General features: G+C 41.0%; 2 long non-coding RNA genes across 8 annotated transcripts in view; one reads left to right on the top strand and one right to left on the bottom strand.

The window, feature by feature from the left end:
- Positions 1-13,328, bottom strand: part of LOC139357825 (uncharacterized) — a 119,531-nt gene that overhangs the window by 51,156 nt on the left and 55,047 nt on the right. For 4 of the 7 annotated variants that reach the window (XR_011611665.1, XR_011611680.1, XR_011611666.1 and 1 more), the window contains one exon: positions 11,294-11,344. The exons of the other annotated variants lie outside the window; for them this stretch is intronic. This is a non-coding gene — a long non-coding RNA (uncharacterized lncRNA). The remainder of the gene's footprint in view (positions 1-11,293; positions 11,345-13,328) is intronic. 7 annotated transcript variants of the gene reach the window in all.
- Positions 7,515-13,328, top strand: part of LOC105484542 (uncharacterized) — a 30,458-nt gene continuing 24,644 nt past the window's right edge. The window contains exon 1 of the long non-coding RNA XR_989038.2: positions 7,515-7,653. This is a non-coding gene — a long non-coding RNA (uncharacterized lncRNA). The remainder of the gene's footprint in view (positions 7,654-13,328) is intronic.

Below are 13,328 nucleotides of genomic sequence, written 5' to 3'. Positions count from 1 at the left end.
TTATGGCAATATAGTTGTTTGCATCTAGTGCAATAAGAATCCATTTTCTTTTGCAACAGGACACAATTAGAGAAACTGGTTGTTTTTATCAAAGCTTTGACTAGAAGGGAATGTTTCCCTTTAAAGAGTCAAGCTTACTTGTTGAGCTGATAAAACTAGGTCTTATACCCTTGTCTACACAGTCTCCATACAGGGTTCCTGACCTGCAGTGAGTAAAGAATGTCACTTTCCAACAAGCCCAGGAACCACATGCTCTTGGAACCTCAGAAGGAGTGGAGTTTACCCCCTCACAGGTATTTGAGGATACAAAATCATGGCTGGGCTCAGCTTTAAAAGGTCTTACCAGAGATTCCTTGTGGAATAGTTCCACCAAAGCCAACCTAAAAGGTCTATGTAGAAATAATTATTCTTGTTGCACTTTATGCAAATAATCAGGTCAAGTATAAGACTAACATCTATTTCGTAAATAATGCAGTCCTATCATGATTTGTTTTTAAAATAAATGAGGACTAAAGAAAGATAAATTATATTTCAAAACTTATACATTTATCATTATATTCTAGACTCATTAGTTGTTTTTAAATTTTTGCCTAGATTTTAAACTAACTCTGCTTATTCCTATAAACCAACCAGTGATCTCTGGCTGCAGCTCAGAAGGAATAAGAGGGATGGGTGATATAAAAATCTGGATCAATATTCTAGTTCTGAGCAATTATCCTGCAATTCCTGCCAGGTGATGGGAATAAATAGGGTGCCCATAACCCAGAGGTTTCATTTTTGGGAAAATAAGACCAAGGGAGCTAACCAAAGCCAACACCCATGCATTCCAAACCTTAGCAAGCATATCTTTAGCCACCAATTATCTGGATGTCCTTTTCTCTCCCTTGTTGGAGGAGGACTCAATCCCACAGCTTCACTGTAGCATTTGGCTTATGATAAGGAATCCATGCAATACCCCAGAGACCCACTCAATTCCAAGCTCAGGTAAAAGCCCTAGGAAAGAAAACTGGATCTGAGGGATACAGAGGCAGACAATAGCAGAAATTAAAAGGCACAGCACAGGTGAACATGACTAATTCCTGCTGATTAAGCCAAGCTTCTGGTTTCATGGATAAAAGTCATGCTAGTATCCATGACATAAGTGAGGTCTAAGGAATTCAAAGGCTACTGACAGTAGGGTAGATAGGGCATATGTAGGTAAGAGCAGATACTTCCACAACCTCCAGGTCCCCCTGATAACATGGGTGAAAGCCGCTTTGACACTCATGGGTGGTACCCTGTCATGGTCACTGGGACTTGGGGATACAAGGACGGAAGAGACAAAGAGCAATGCCCCACTTTCTTTCCCTCATGTACCCTGAATATTTTCCAGGGAAATAAAGGAAGCAGGGACACCTGCTCCCCTCTTTCCAGATGAGTAGTCATTTATCTTCAGTCTGTATCCCTTTCAAATGCATCCAGAACCCCTGGGACTCCTCTGAAAAAAATGCCTTGTTTTTTCCTTTTTCCTCCTCTGTCCTCTCTTCACTGATAGGTAATTGTGTCTTCGTACTACAGGAAACTCCCCTTGGATGCATCCTCCAAACTGGAAAAAGTTAATTTCCCAAATCTTAAACTTGTTGGCATAGGATTGGGCTCAGGGGAAGGGAACCCAGAAGCCTGACATGCTGACACAAGGGTAAAAGTTTTTTTCCAGTTGGGCTTTTGGCCTCCTTCTCCCAGTGCAAACTGGTAAAACGCCTTAGAATTTTTGAGCTGTCCTTACTTCACCTTGTTTCGTTTTAATACCTATTTTCTAACAACCCAATTTGTTTCTTCTCGCCTCAGGCCATCAAACTCTAAAAGGTTATGCGTCCAGAGCTTCCGATGATGGCCTCTTTTGCCAGAAACTGTTAGATAGGCCTCTGAGGGAGATCTGACTGCCGTTTTCCCAAAACAGCACCCCCTGTCAGCAGGAGGCAGTTAAGATAGTCTTAACCGTCCTTGTCCTTATCCTTATCCTTATCCTTATCCTTATCCTTATCCTTATCCTTATCCTTATCCTTATCCTTATCCTAACAGCAGACAGATGTACTGCTTTAGGAGGGGGAATGATAGAGACAGGATACAGCCAAGGGTCCCTGGTGAAAGCCCACCTTCAAGCCTGCAACAGCCTGAAGGCTGAAAAACTGGACTGTTAGTCCCAGAAAAAGCCTGCCCTTTCCTGACTGATTCTCTGAATGATGGCCACCTGTGCTCTGGGGGAAGGGCATGGAGCCAGGGGAAATCCCTGCATGGGGAGGAGCCTGGTCTCTTCATTTCCTGTGTGGTGGCCTGGGATTCAATCTGTAAGGTAGGGGGCCTGCTAGCAGGACTCTCTCTCACTTTGCTGAGAGTTCCTCTTGCCTTTTTTCCTTTTCACCCAATAAACCCTGCCCTATTTACCCTACAATGTGTCTGCATGCTTAAATTTTCCTGGTTGTGTGACAGGAGCCTGACATTTTCTACAGCCGAGGGAAGGGAGGAAAGAAGAGAGGGAGATAGACAAACAGAAAAAAAGCAAGTGCAGCGAACTGTTATTAATTGGTGAATCTAGGTGGAGGTTATACAAGATGTCATTGTATTATTCTAACACCTTTTCTGCTAGTATGAAATTTTTTTCAGAATAAAATGTTAAAAGTACATATTTATATCAAGTGTTGGTAAGGATGTGGAGAAATGGAAATTTTCATACTCTGATAAAAGGAATGCAAATTATTGGTACAGTTCTTGGAGAGTAATGATGTTTAATATTATATTGATATACTATTAATATAATATGATGATGACATGATAGTAATACCAATAATGATCAATATATCTATACCTTATACCTTAGCAATTCAAATGGGATATGGGAAGAAAATAGTAGAACTTTGTATTTGTCTTTTAAGAAAAAATTTACATTTTATAATGGATATTACATGTTAATACAATAGGACATTTATATAATTTATAAATAGAGACATATTGAGGATAAGCAGTTAAGCTTTTTCATTGGTGAGGCAACACAATCAGCAAAGCAGGAGACCACTCCCCTTAAGAAATTTAAGTGTACATGAGGAGATTATAAATATATGTAAGAATATTAATTGCAGCATAATTTGTAATGGCAAAACTTTGGAAACATTTTAAATATTCATCAGTAAAAGAATACGTAAATCAATTGTGTTTTATTAATATAATGGGATGTTAAATAGCAGTTAAGATGAATGAAGCAAAGCTGTAAGTACAGGTTTAGAAAATGTTGAGTGAAGAAACCAAGTCACAGAACCATAAGTCTATTCATGTAAATTGTCTTATTCAGTTGGCTGTTCCAACAAAGTACCATAAACTGGGTGCCTTATAAACAACAGAAATTTATTTCTCACAATTCTGAAGGCTTGGAAGTCTAAGATTAGGGCACCAGCAGAGTCAGGGTCTGGTGAAGGTCCTCTTCCAGGTTGCAGACTACTGCTGACTTCTAACTGGATCATGACATGGCAGAAGGAGAGCTAGCAGTTCTTGGAACTCTTCTTATAAAAGGCACGAATTTCAATCACCTCCCACACGCCCCACCTTCAAGTATTATCCAACTAGGATTAGGATTTCAACATATGCATTTTAGGGTGGACACATTCAGTCCATTGCATAAATTTGGGCACAGAGAAAGACATGAATAGAAGGACTACAAAGTGGAGAGACATAGGGAGAAGATGGCCATTAACAAAGCCAAGGGGAGAGGGCTGGAACAGACTCCCCCTCACAGTCCTTAAAAGGAACCAACTTTTAAGACACCTTGATCTCAGACTTCTAGCCTCCAGAACTGAGAGGTGAAATTTTTATTAAGTCATCCAGCTTATAGCACTTTCTTATTATAGCCCTAGCAAACTAATACAGCATTTATAACTTGGCAATTTTATTATTTTTTTTAAAGTATGTTTTCAACAAGAGGAAAAAACCCTTCTTCCCTCAAAAATGTAAAATGAGGAACTAAAAGGGGTGAAGCTGATCTGCTATTTAATAGAATATCCTTATATATTTTAATAGTAAAGTTAAAATTTTTATCTGTTATCAAAGAGGTTTTTGTTTAATAAACCTGGTGGGTCAGTCTCATGGAGCAAGAGAAAACAATTCCCATGTGCTTAGAAGAGCGTTTTGTAATTTCCTAATTAGGGATAAGAAAGACAATTCCCAAGTTTCCTTCAGAGAAGACTGGGGCAATAAACATAATTAACAATAAGAGGTTTAATAATAAATCACCAAATCTCATGAGTATAATAAATACAACTAGGGAATTATTTTAATATAGTCTCAATGTAATAATCACAAATTCAACTTCAGAACAGTGTGAATTACAAATATAATGTGGATATTTTCTTGGCATAGATCTCAGGCCATGCTATTTTTAAGGTCATTTGTTATTGGAAGGAGAAGCGGCATGATAATATATAACCTTTGTTCTGCTGACAGAATTTCAGCAAGAGTAGCAATGTCCTCCTGCAAACTCTTGATGATACCTTGCTAGAGAAAAAATATGAAGCTGAATAAATAACAGAATATGAATATGGCCCATGAGAAAACTCATTTAAGACCACCTGTAGAATTCTGCAATCACATACACAGGTTTTCTTGTTAGCAACGTGCTGGTCTCTCTAATTCCCAATAGCATCTTGCTCTGATATTGTGAGCCTTTAGCATTTTGAAGCTCTTGTCCTCACATGTTCAGAACAGTGCCCGGGATATGCCTTTGACAAGTGTCAACTGATGAATAAGGTGAGACAAACAGTTTGATATGAATCCATATTTATTGGATCTCATAAACCCAAAGCAAGCTTATTGACAGTAAGTACAGCAGATGGGGTCAGGGTGGGGGCAGCAGGGTTGCTTTGTTGCCCAGGCTGGAGTGCAGTGGTGTGATCATAGCTCACTGCAGCCTCAAACTCCTGGGCTCAAGCAATCCTCCCTAGTAACTCTATCGAGTTGCTGGGATTATAGGCATCAGCCCCCATGCCCAACCAATCAGGTGATTCCTCTCCTCTGCTTCTGTGTTGGGCCTGTAAAAGTCCATTGCTCACACTGTGCAGCACTCTGAACTTTTGGTTCTCAGTGATGCATGATTCCTGAGTCATTCTTTGCTCAAATAAACTGGTAAATTTAATTCGTCTAAAGTTTTTCTTTTAACACATGTAAAGTATTATTATAGAAAAAAGTGTAACTATTAAAATAGTGTTTCAAAGGACCAAAAGCACAGAAGTCAATTAGTTTAGGCAACAACAATAAAATACTATAGACAACTTTTTTTTTTTTTTGAGACGGAGTCTTGCTCTGTCGCCCAGACTGGAGTACAGTGGTGCGATCTTGGCTCACTGCAACCTCCGCCTCCCAGGTTCAAGCAATTCTCCTGCCTCAGCTTCTTGAGTAGCTGGGACTACAGGTGCACACCACCACACCCGGCTAATTTTTGTATTTTTAGTAGAGACGGGGTTTCACCATGTTGGCCAGGATGGTCTCGATCCCCTGACCTCGTGATCCACCTGCCTCGGCCTCCCAAAGTGCCGGGATTACAAGCGTGAGCCATCGCACCCCACCGACAACTTTTAACAATAATCACACTGACGAGAATATCCAGATGTTTCCTATAATAATTAACTTTTAAATAATATTTACACTAGAGATTAAGAAAGAAATGGAGACTAAATAGGAGAGGGAAATGTTAGTATTTTACACTTTAAATACTAAGAATATCAAACTAATATATTTTCCTCACAAAGTAGCATTTATTAACTTTAGTACATGTTTTCTCAATATTTTTCCAAAAGAAATAATTTCAATGACCCATCCTTAACTATCCCCCACCCCTTTCCATCAACCTCCTTGAGCTCATCATATCAAGATCTTCTTGTTTCTCAACAAGTCTTCATCAAGATTTACTCTCCAAGCTTTAGTTCCATCCACTCACCTACCCAACCTTAAAACATCTATCTATACATTTGTCAATCCCTTTTCTCCCACATATATATCCATCCTTGTAGTGATTCCCTCGCCCACCTGTCTGTCCATCATCAATCCATCCATGCTACATTTACAGAATATTGAGATAAAGGCATTACCCTAACAACTTGATACAGGAAGAAGTAAACAGAGAATTACATCACAGTATTAAACGTGCCACCAAGGAGAAGCATCCCAGAACTTGATGGCAGTATAGTGGAAAGACCTGTACTTCGAGGAAAGATACTGGAACTTTCTAGGAGAGTTGATACATTGACTGAATTTCGAAGGTAAAATAAGCATTAGGAAGGTAAAGGGGTATTATGTACAAAGACAAAGAGAAATAAGAAAGCAATACGAGTCTGGAGAAACTGTTATTTGACCTGACTAGAAGGTAAGTTGAATAATGAGAGATGACTGAAGAGGCGGACAAAGTGGAGATGGCAGATAGCCTTTCCTTCAGTTATGGTTTCAAACCCTATGAAGAAAGCTGTTGGGTTTCTATCCTCCTGCATATTTTTTATTATTATTTTAGTTAGGTGTGCTTTTTTCAAAGAGAAACTATTCCTTTTGCTTCTTCCAGTTTTCGACTGAAGATGTGGAGACCTCTCCTCACAGATGTGTTTTGAAAATTGAAAAGCATTTTAAACAGCAACCTAAGTAAATTAATTATTCACGACAAGACACAGACCTATTTAATTGCTTCAAAGAAAGTAAAATACTGGGTAACTTGTCAGGTATGTATCCAAATCTTTTCCCACAACTTCTGCTCCAAAGACTATGCATTTAGTAATAATAGAAAAATCTATTAACAATATTTAGATTAATACTAAAATTTAGTAATAATTTAGAAATCTCTAGTTTGAAGTATTCATGAGGAAATTACAAACTACTACACATCGCTAACTGGTAGCATTCACATGCCAGCTGTGGTCTATTATTTGGTGACATGCGGGGACTACTTCTAAGTTGTTTGAGGGGCTTCTATTATCTGAATATATCAAGGACAAGATGATGTGACCTGCAGCCCAGTTGGGGGTCAAGGGGAAAGGTGGTAGAGGTGAGGAATAAGAGAAGTAAAATGTAAGTGCAAAGGCTTTATTCTCTCTGCTTATGGATCTTTCCTCATGTCCCCGCACTGACTCCACCAATTCTGCTTCCCAGTGAACGAACAGCCTATGGGGTACCTGCCAGTAACTACCTGGAGCGTCACCAGGTTGGGGGGCGGGGAATTAACAAACACCCTAAAGATTTTGAGGTAGAAGCAGCGCAGGCCTCCTTATAACGTGGGCCAACTGCCCGGTCCCAGACTCCGCGGATCTCCCACGGAGTGGTCTCCTGGATCCTCCCTCCTCGGGCAGGCATCCAGTTCCCGCGTGCTCCAAAGGGCTGCCCGCCGGCGGAGACCACAAGGGGGCGGTGCCTGACCCACCCAGCGGGCAGAGGGCGCTGCCTGCTCCGCTCTCCAGGGGCCGCCCCGGCTCTCGGGGGTGGGGTGCCCTCCGTCCACCCCGCCCCGCCTCGCCTCCCCCGCAGACCACCGGACTTCCCACCGGCTGCGCCAGCCGGGTCCTGGAGGCCCGCAAGGCGGGCCCTGCTCAGCGCTCTTCACTGACCGGCTGCGGCGGTAAATCTTGCCCCGCCCATTTGCGGTAATCAAAGGTACGGCCCCACAGGCACCGCCCCGTGCCCTGACAGATAAGCCTCCTGGCCAACCAGGCTTCGTATCTCCTCTAAGTTTTGCTCCATATCCCCGCGCCAGCTTTGAGCCCAATCCCCAGCGGACAAGCTCCCCCTCCAGTCCTCCCCAGAGGAAAGTGAGCTCCAGAAGAGGAACCTGCGGGCCTGCGCAGCCTGAATGCACGTAGTATCTGTAGTTCCTGTGGTGCTGGGCGGGAGGGTCTGGCCCAGGAGAAGGCAGACTAGCCCCTGCCCTGCCCAACTTCAGTCCAGCCAAAGAGAAGTAAACCAGGGAGTGGGTGTTAGGTAAGGAAAGTACCCTGACCTGACGGGTTAGGTGAGGTTTCTTGGAGGAACTGAGACAGGAAGAAGGAGGGAATTCGCTAGACCAGAGGCGGGAGGGTACCCAGGGGAGGGGACAGAGTTCCAGTAAGAGAAAATAACAGGCCTCGGTGAGAGGATCACCATAGGTTCCGGAAACTAAAACAATTTTTGACCAGTATGGCTGGAGCATAAAGTAGTCTAGCAAGAAATAAAGCTGGACAGAGAATGGAAGTCAGATTCTAGAAGACTCCAGAGGTTCACACTTTAGGCTTTTAAAGCGGGACCGTGGCATGATCAGGTCTACATTTCATAAAGGTCACTCTGCAGAGTGCACTGGGAAAAGATCAGAGTAGAGACAGGAAAATCAGAAGACTGGCATTGATGTGGACTAGGATGGGGGCAGTGAGGATGAAGAGGAGTGGATTTGAAAGATGTTTTGCACATAGAAGTAACAACTCTTGATGAGGTGGCAGGGTAGGTGAGAATTAAAGAGAATGAAGAGTAAAGATGACTTATTTCTGTATCAGCAAGGTCAATGGTGACCATAAAAATTATCGCTCTCTTTCCTCCATATTTTTACCGCTTTCAGAGCTGTTACTGCCTTGAGTGATTCTCTTTTGTGTAGAGAATTTATTGCTGTTCCAGATTAGAGATTCCTTGAAGAAATGGACATCTTTAGGTTTTCTTTTGCTTAGATTGTACGGCAAATTACCTATTTGATTATTTGCTGAATGATCCAAGGAATGAATGGCCCTAAGGATTTGATCCTCAAAACTAAAAAAAGCTGTCAGAAAGGCCAGTGCTCAAGATGTAGATTTACAGTCATGTGTCCCATAATGACATTTTGATCACCGATGGACTACACATATGACATTGGCCCCATAAGATTATAATGGAGCTGAAAAATTCTCATCACCTAGTATCAAAGCCACTGTAACATTGTAGCGCAATGTATTACTCACATGTTTGTTGTGATGCTGGTGTAAACAAACCTACCATGCTGCCAGTCATATAAAAAGATAGCACACATAATTATGTGCAATACATAATACTTTATAATAATAAACGATTTTAAAATAATAAACGATAATAAACGACTGTTACTGGTTCATGTATTTACTGTATTATACTTTTTATCATTATTTTAGAGTGCATTCCTTCTACTTATTAAAAAAAGCTAACTGTCAGCCTCAGGCAGGCCTTTCAGGAGGTATTCCAGAAGATAGCATTGTCATCATAGGAGATGACAGCTCCGGGTGTGTTATTGCCCCTGAAGACCTTCCAATGGGGCCAGATGTGGAGGTGGAAGACAGTGACGTTGATGATCCCGACTCTGTGTAAACTTAGGCTAATGTGTGTGCTTGTGTCTGTTTTTAACAAAATAGTTTAAAAATTAAAAAGTTAAGATATAAAAAGCTTATAGAATAAAGATGAGAAAGAAAAGAGTTTTGTATATCTGTACAATGTATTTACCTTTTAAAGTTATTACAAAAGAGTCAATTTTTTCAAGTTTATAACGTAAAAACATTATGGTAAGCTAAGGTTATTGAAGAAAGAAAAATATTTTTTCATAAATTTAGTGAAACCTAAGTGTACAGTGTTTATGAAGTCTATAGTAGTGTACAGTAATTTTTCCAACAAAAGAAATATATACTGTTCACAGAATATTAAAAAGACTAGAAGAGAAGGAATCACTTTTCTGATATGAGTCAGTATTTGATCTTACATCATGTTATCACAGTAAAATAGAATCAAAGATTGACTCACCCCAGCATTATCAAAAGACTATGGAGGCCAGGCGCGGTGGCTCACGCCTGTAATCCCAGCACTTTGGGAGGCCAAGTCGGGTGGATCAGGTCAGGAGTTTGAGACCAGTCTGGCCAACATTGTGAAACCCCATCTCTACTAAAAATACAAAAAATTAGCCGGATGTGTTGGTGTGTGCCTGTAATCCCAGCTACTCAGGAGACTGAGGCAGGAGAATCACTTGAACCTGGGAGGCGGAGGTTGCAGTGAGCCGAGATCGCGCTATTTCACTCCAGCCGGGAAGACAGTCTGAGACTCTGTCTCAAACAGACAAACAAACAAACAAAAACCATGGATTTGGGGACCAAGCAGCCCTGGGTTTGAATATTGGCTCTATCCCAAACTAGCTGGGCAATTCTGGACAAGTGAGAAATTCCTTAAGACTCGGTGTTAGTTTCCTAGGGCTGATGCGACAAAGCACCAAAAACTGGGTGGCTTAAAACAACAGAAATGTATTGCCTTACAGTTCTGGAGGCCGGAAGTCCAAAATTGGTGTCAGTAGGGTCGTGCTCTCTTGAAGCCTCTATAGGAGGATCTGTTCCATCTCCTAACTTCTAGAGGCCCAGGTGTTCCTTGGCTTGCTGAAACATCACTCCAATGCTCTGTCTTCACAGGGTGTTCTGGGTCTCACTGTCTTCTTATGAGGGCACCAGTCACATTGCATTTGGAACCTACCCTATTCTAGTATGAACTCAAATTACTGTACCTACAATGTCCCTATTTCCAAATAAGGCCACATTCTCAGGTACTGAGGGTTAGGACTTTCACATATCACTTTTCGGGGGACAAAATTCAATCCATAACTCTCAGTATCTTCATCACATAGGTGAGAATAAAGGTACCTTCCTTGCAGAGCCATTATGAGAACCATGTATGAACTTATTTTTAAAAATTCCTAGCACAATATCTGACACATAATAAATAAGAAAAGTGAAATGTAATAAAAACTAGTCCATTGGAATGATACATTCCTTTTTTTTTTTTTTTTTTTTTTTTTTTTTTGAGATGGAATCTCACTCTGTCGCCCAGGCTGGAGTGCAGTGGCACGATCTCGGCTCATTACAAGCTCCACCTCCCAAGTTCACGCCATTCTCCTGCCTCAGCATCCCGAGTAGCTGAGACTACAGGTGCCTGCCACCACGCCCGGCTAATTTTTTGTATTTTTATTAGAGACGGTTTCACTGTGTTAGCCAAGACAGTCTCGATCGCCTGACCTCGTGATCCGCCCACCTCGGCCTCCCAAAGTGCTGGATACATTACTTTTAGTGGTGAAAAGCACAATTACTTTTGCATCAGTCTTATAGTTATCAATACTATTCTTTAAACAGTGTTTCTAATATTTTCTGCTATTATCCTTTACAGTCACAAGCAATGAGTTCTGCTTTTCATCCTCTTCTTGCCTCACCCTATTTGTGTTTCTATTTTCACTTTTTTAAAGTAAACTATCTTTATCTATATGTGGGATATACCTTTTAAAAACTCCAGCACACACCTTAATGAAGAGCTCCCAAATATAATCAACAAATGTCTCGGGTGATATGTCCTGGAAGTGAGGGAAGGAAAGATGAGAAAAAGTAGTGTTTTGCACTGTTTATATTATCTCTAATTGTCATTCCAACCCCATGAGACAAGCATTATTAACCTTGCTTTTGGAAGAAGAAACTCAGGCTGAGAGAAGGTTAAGTAACTTGCTTAAGGTCAGAGCTAGCATGTGGTAGGCACAACATTCCCCCCAGGTTTGTCTGGCTCCAAAGAGCACGTGTATTATTCTCCCCTCCTTCCAGCACCTTGTGGTATTATTGCGAAACTCACATTATCTTTTCCTATTTCCTTTCCAAGTAGTCACTTGGAGCTGTCATTTTCCATATTCATATATTTCACTAAATCCTTGCTTCTCTTTCCCAAAATTGGCTAGAAGTAAAATTGTGAAGTATATAGAAATCTTTTTGATCATTTGATAAACTTTAATAAGGCCTTGTGGAATACTTTGGAGATTGACAATCATACCCAGCCTTTTCTCTTTTTCTGCGTTCTAAGAGTGACAATCATACCCAGCCTTTTCTCTTTTTCTGTGTTCTAAGAGACCAAGATGTTCTTCCTTCTGTGTAAGGCCTACCCCTCCTTTGTGCTCTTAATCTCATCCCTTTTAGCCTCTTTCGGGATCTTTATCTCAGAACTGTATCTTTCATCATTCCCACGTCCTCTGCGCTTACTAATATTCCCTATTTTTTTTTAAATCCCTTTATAGCATCCACCCCCCAAGTCACCACCCAATGGCTTATTTTCTATCTTTTTCTTTCGAGCTCTGGAGAGAAAAGTATAGTCTACAGTTGTCAACTCCATTTCTTCTTCAGCTAATCCACTTTAGTCAGATTTTGATCCCACCTTCCACTGAAACTGCTCTAAGATTACGTGAAAGTCTTTTAAATACCAAAGCTAATGAATGCTTTGAAATCATCATCTTACTCCATTTCTCTGCTGTAGAGGACAGTTTTTGTTACCTCATTCTGTTTAAAACTCTACTTTTTCTTGGCTTCTGGAAGATTGCATCTGTCTGTGCTCCTCTTAGTTTTCTTGGTTTTTTTCTTCCTCTGCATTCTAATGTGGCCCACTGCCTGTCTCTCATTGCATGCCATCCCGGAAATTATTCCACTCTGATAGCTTCAACCAGTGCCTTTATACATAGGTATGCAACAGAGACGTATAGCTGATTCTGTCCTCACCTGACCTCCTCTTTAATATTTCCAAAGGACTTTCTCTTAAGATGAATATTGAAGAAAAAGTGAAAATTCACTGTCAGCCTCTCAAAGTAGAGAGAGAGGGCATTCTAAGCAGGCAGTTTTGATATCATGTACAGAGGTACAGAAGTATGAAAGACCAGTAGAAATTGAGAGGGCTGTGGTAAGTTCAGTATTGCTGCAGGCTGAAGTGGAATAGGTGTGGTCAGGATGTGTGGAGAGATGAGAAGTGAGGCTAAGCAGATAGGCAGCGGTCAAGTGATATGAAGGGTCTTACTAGCCATGCTAGATGGTTTCAAATTTTGCCCTGTGTATGGTGAGCCATTGGGGGATTCTGAGAAGAGTAGGGTAATTGGCTCTTAAGTTTTAGAAAGCTTACTGTTAGGAAAGTAAAAGAAGTCTGAGACTAGAAGCAGGAGGCCAAGGAAGAAGCTGTGGTAATAATCCAAGTGAGAGACGGTGATGAGGTGAACTAGGACAATGGACATGGTTTGGAGAGTAGGGACTATGGTGTTTCTAAAGTGGAATCAGGAGAATTTGTTGACAAATCAAATAAAAGGGAGGATAAAAAGGTGGATTCTAGGATGATGAGGTTTCTGGTTTGTGTAACAGGGTAGATGAAAAACAGTTCAGCACAATGGATTATAGGAAGTGAAGTGTATTTATTGGAAAAAATTCATGTATTGATTCATTCATCAGACAGGCATTTAAGCATTTTCTACATGCTAGACACTATGCTAAGCCCCAGAATAATTTCTAATTTGGATATAACTTTGAGAATGCCTTCAA

The sequence above is a fragment of the Macaca nemestrina genome, chromosome 1, assembly GCF_043159975.1.
Source record: "Macaca nemestrina isolate mMacNem1 chromosome 1, mMacNem.hap1, whole genome shotgun sequence".
Classification (NCBI taxonomy): domain Eukaryota; kingdom Metazoa; phylum Chordata; class Mammalia; order Primates; family Cercopithecidae; genus Macaca; species Macaca nemestrina.
Note: the sequence above shows the minus strand (reverse complement) of the source record. Positions and strands in the feature narration are given on the sequence as shown.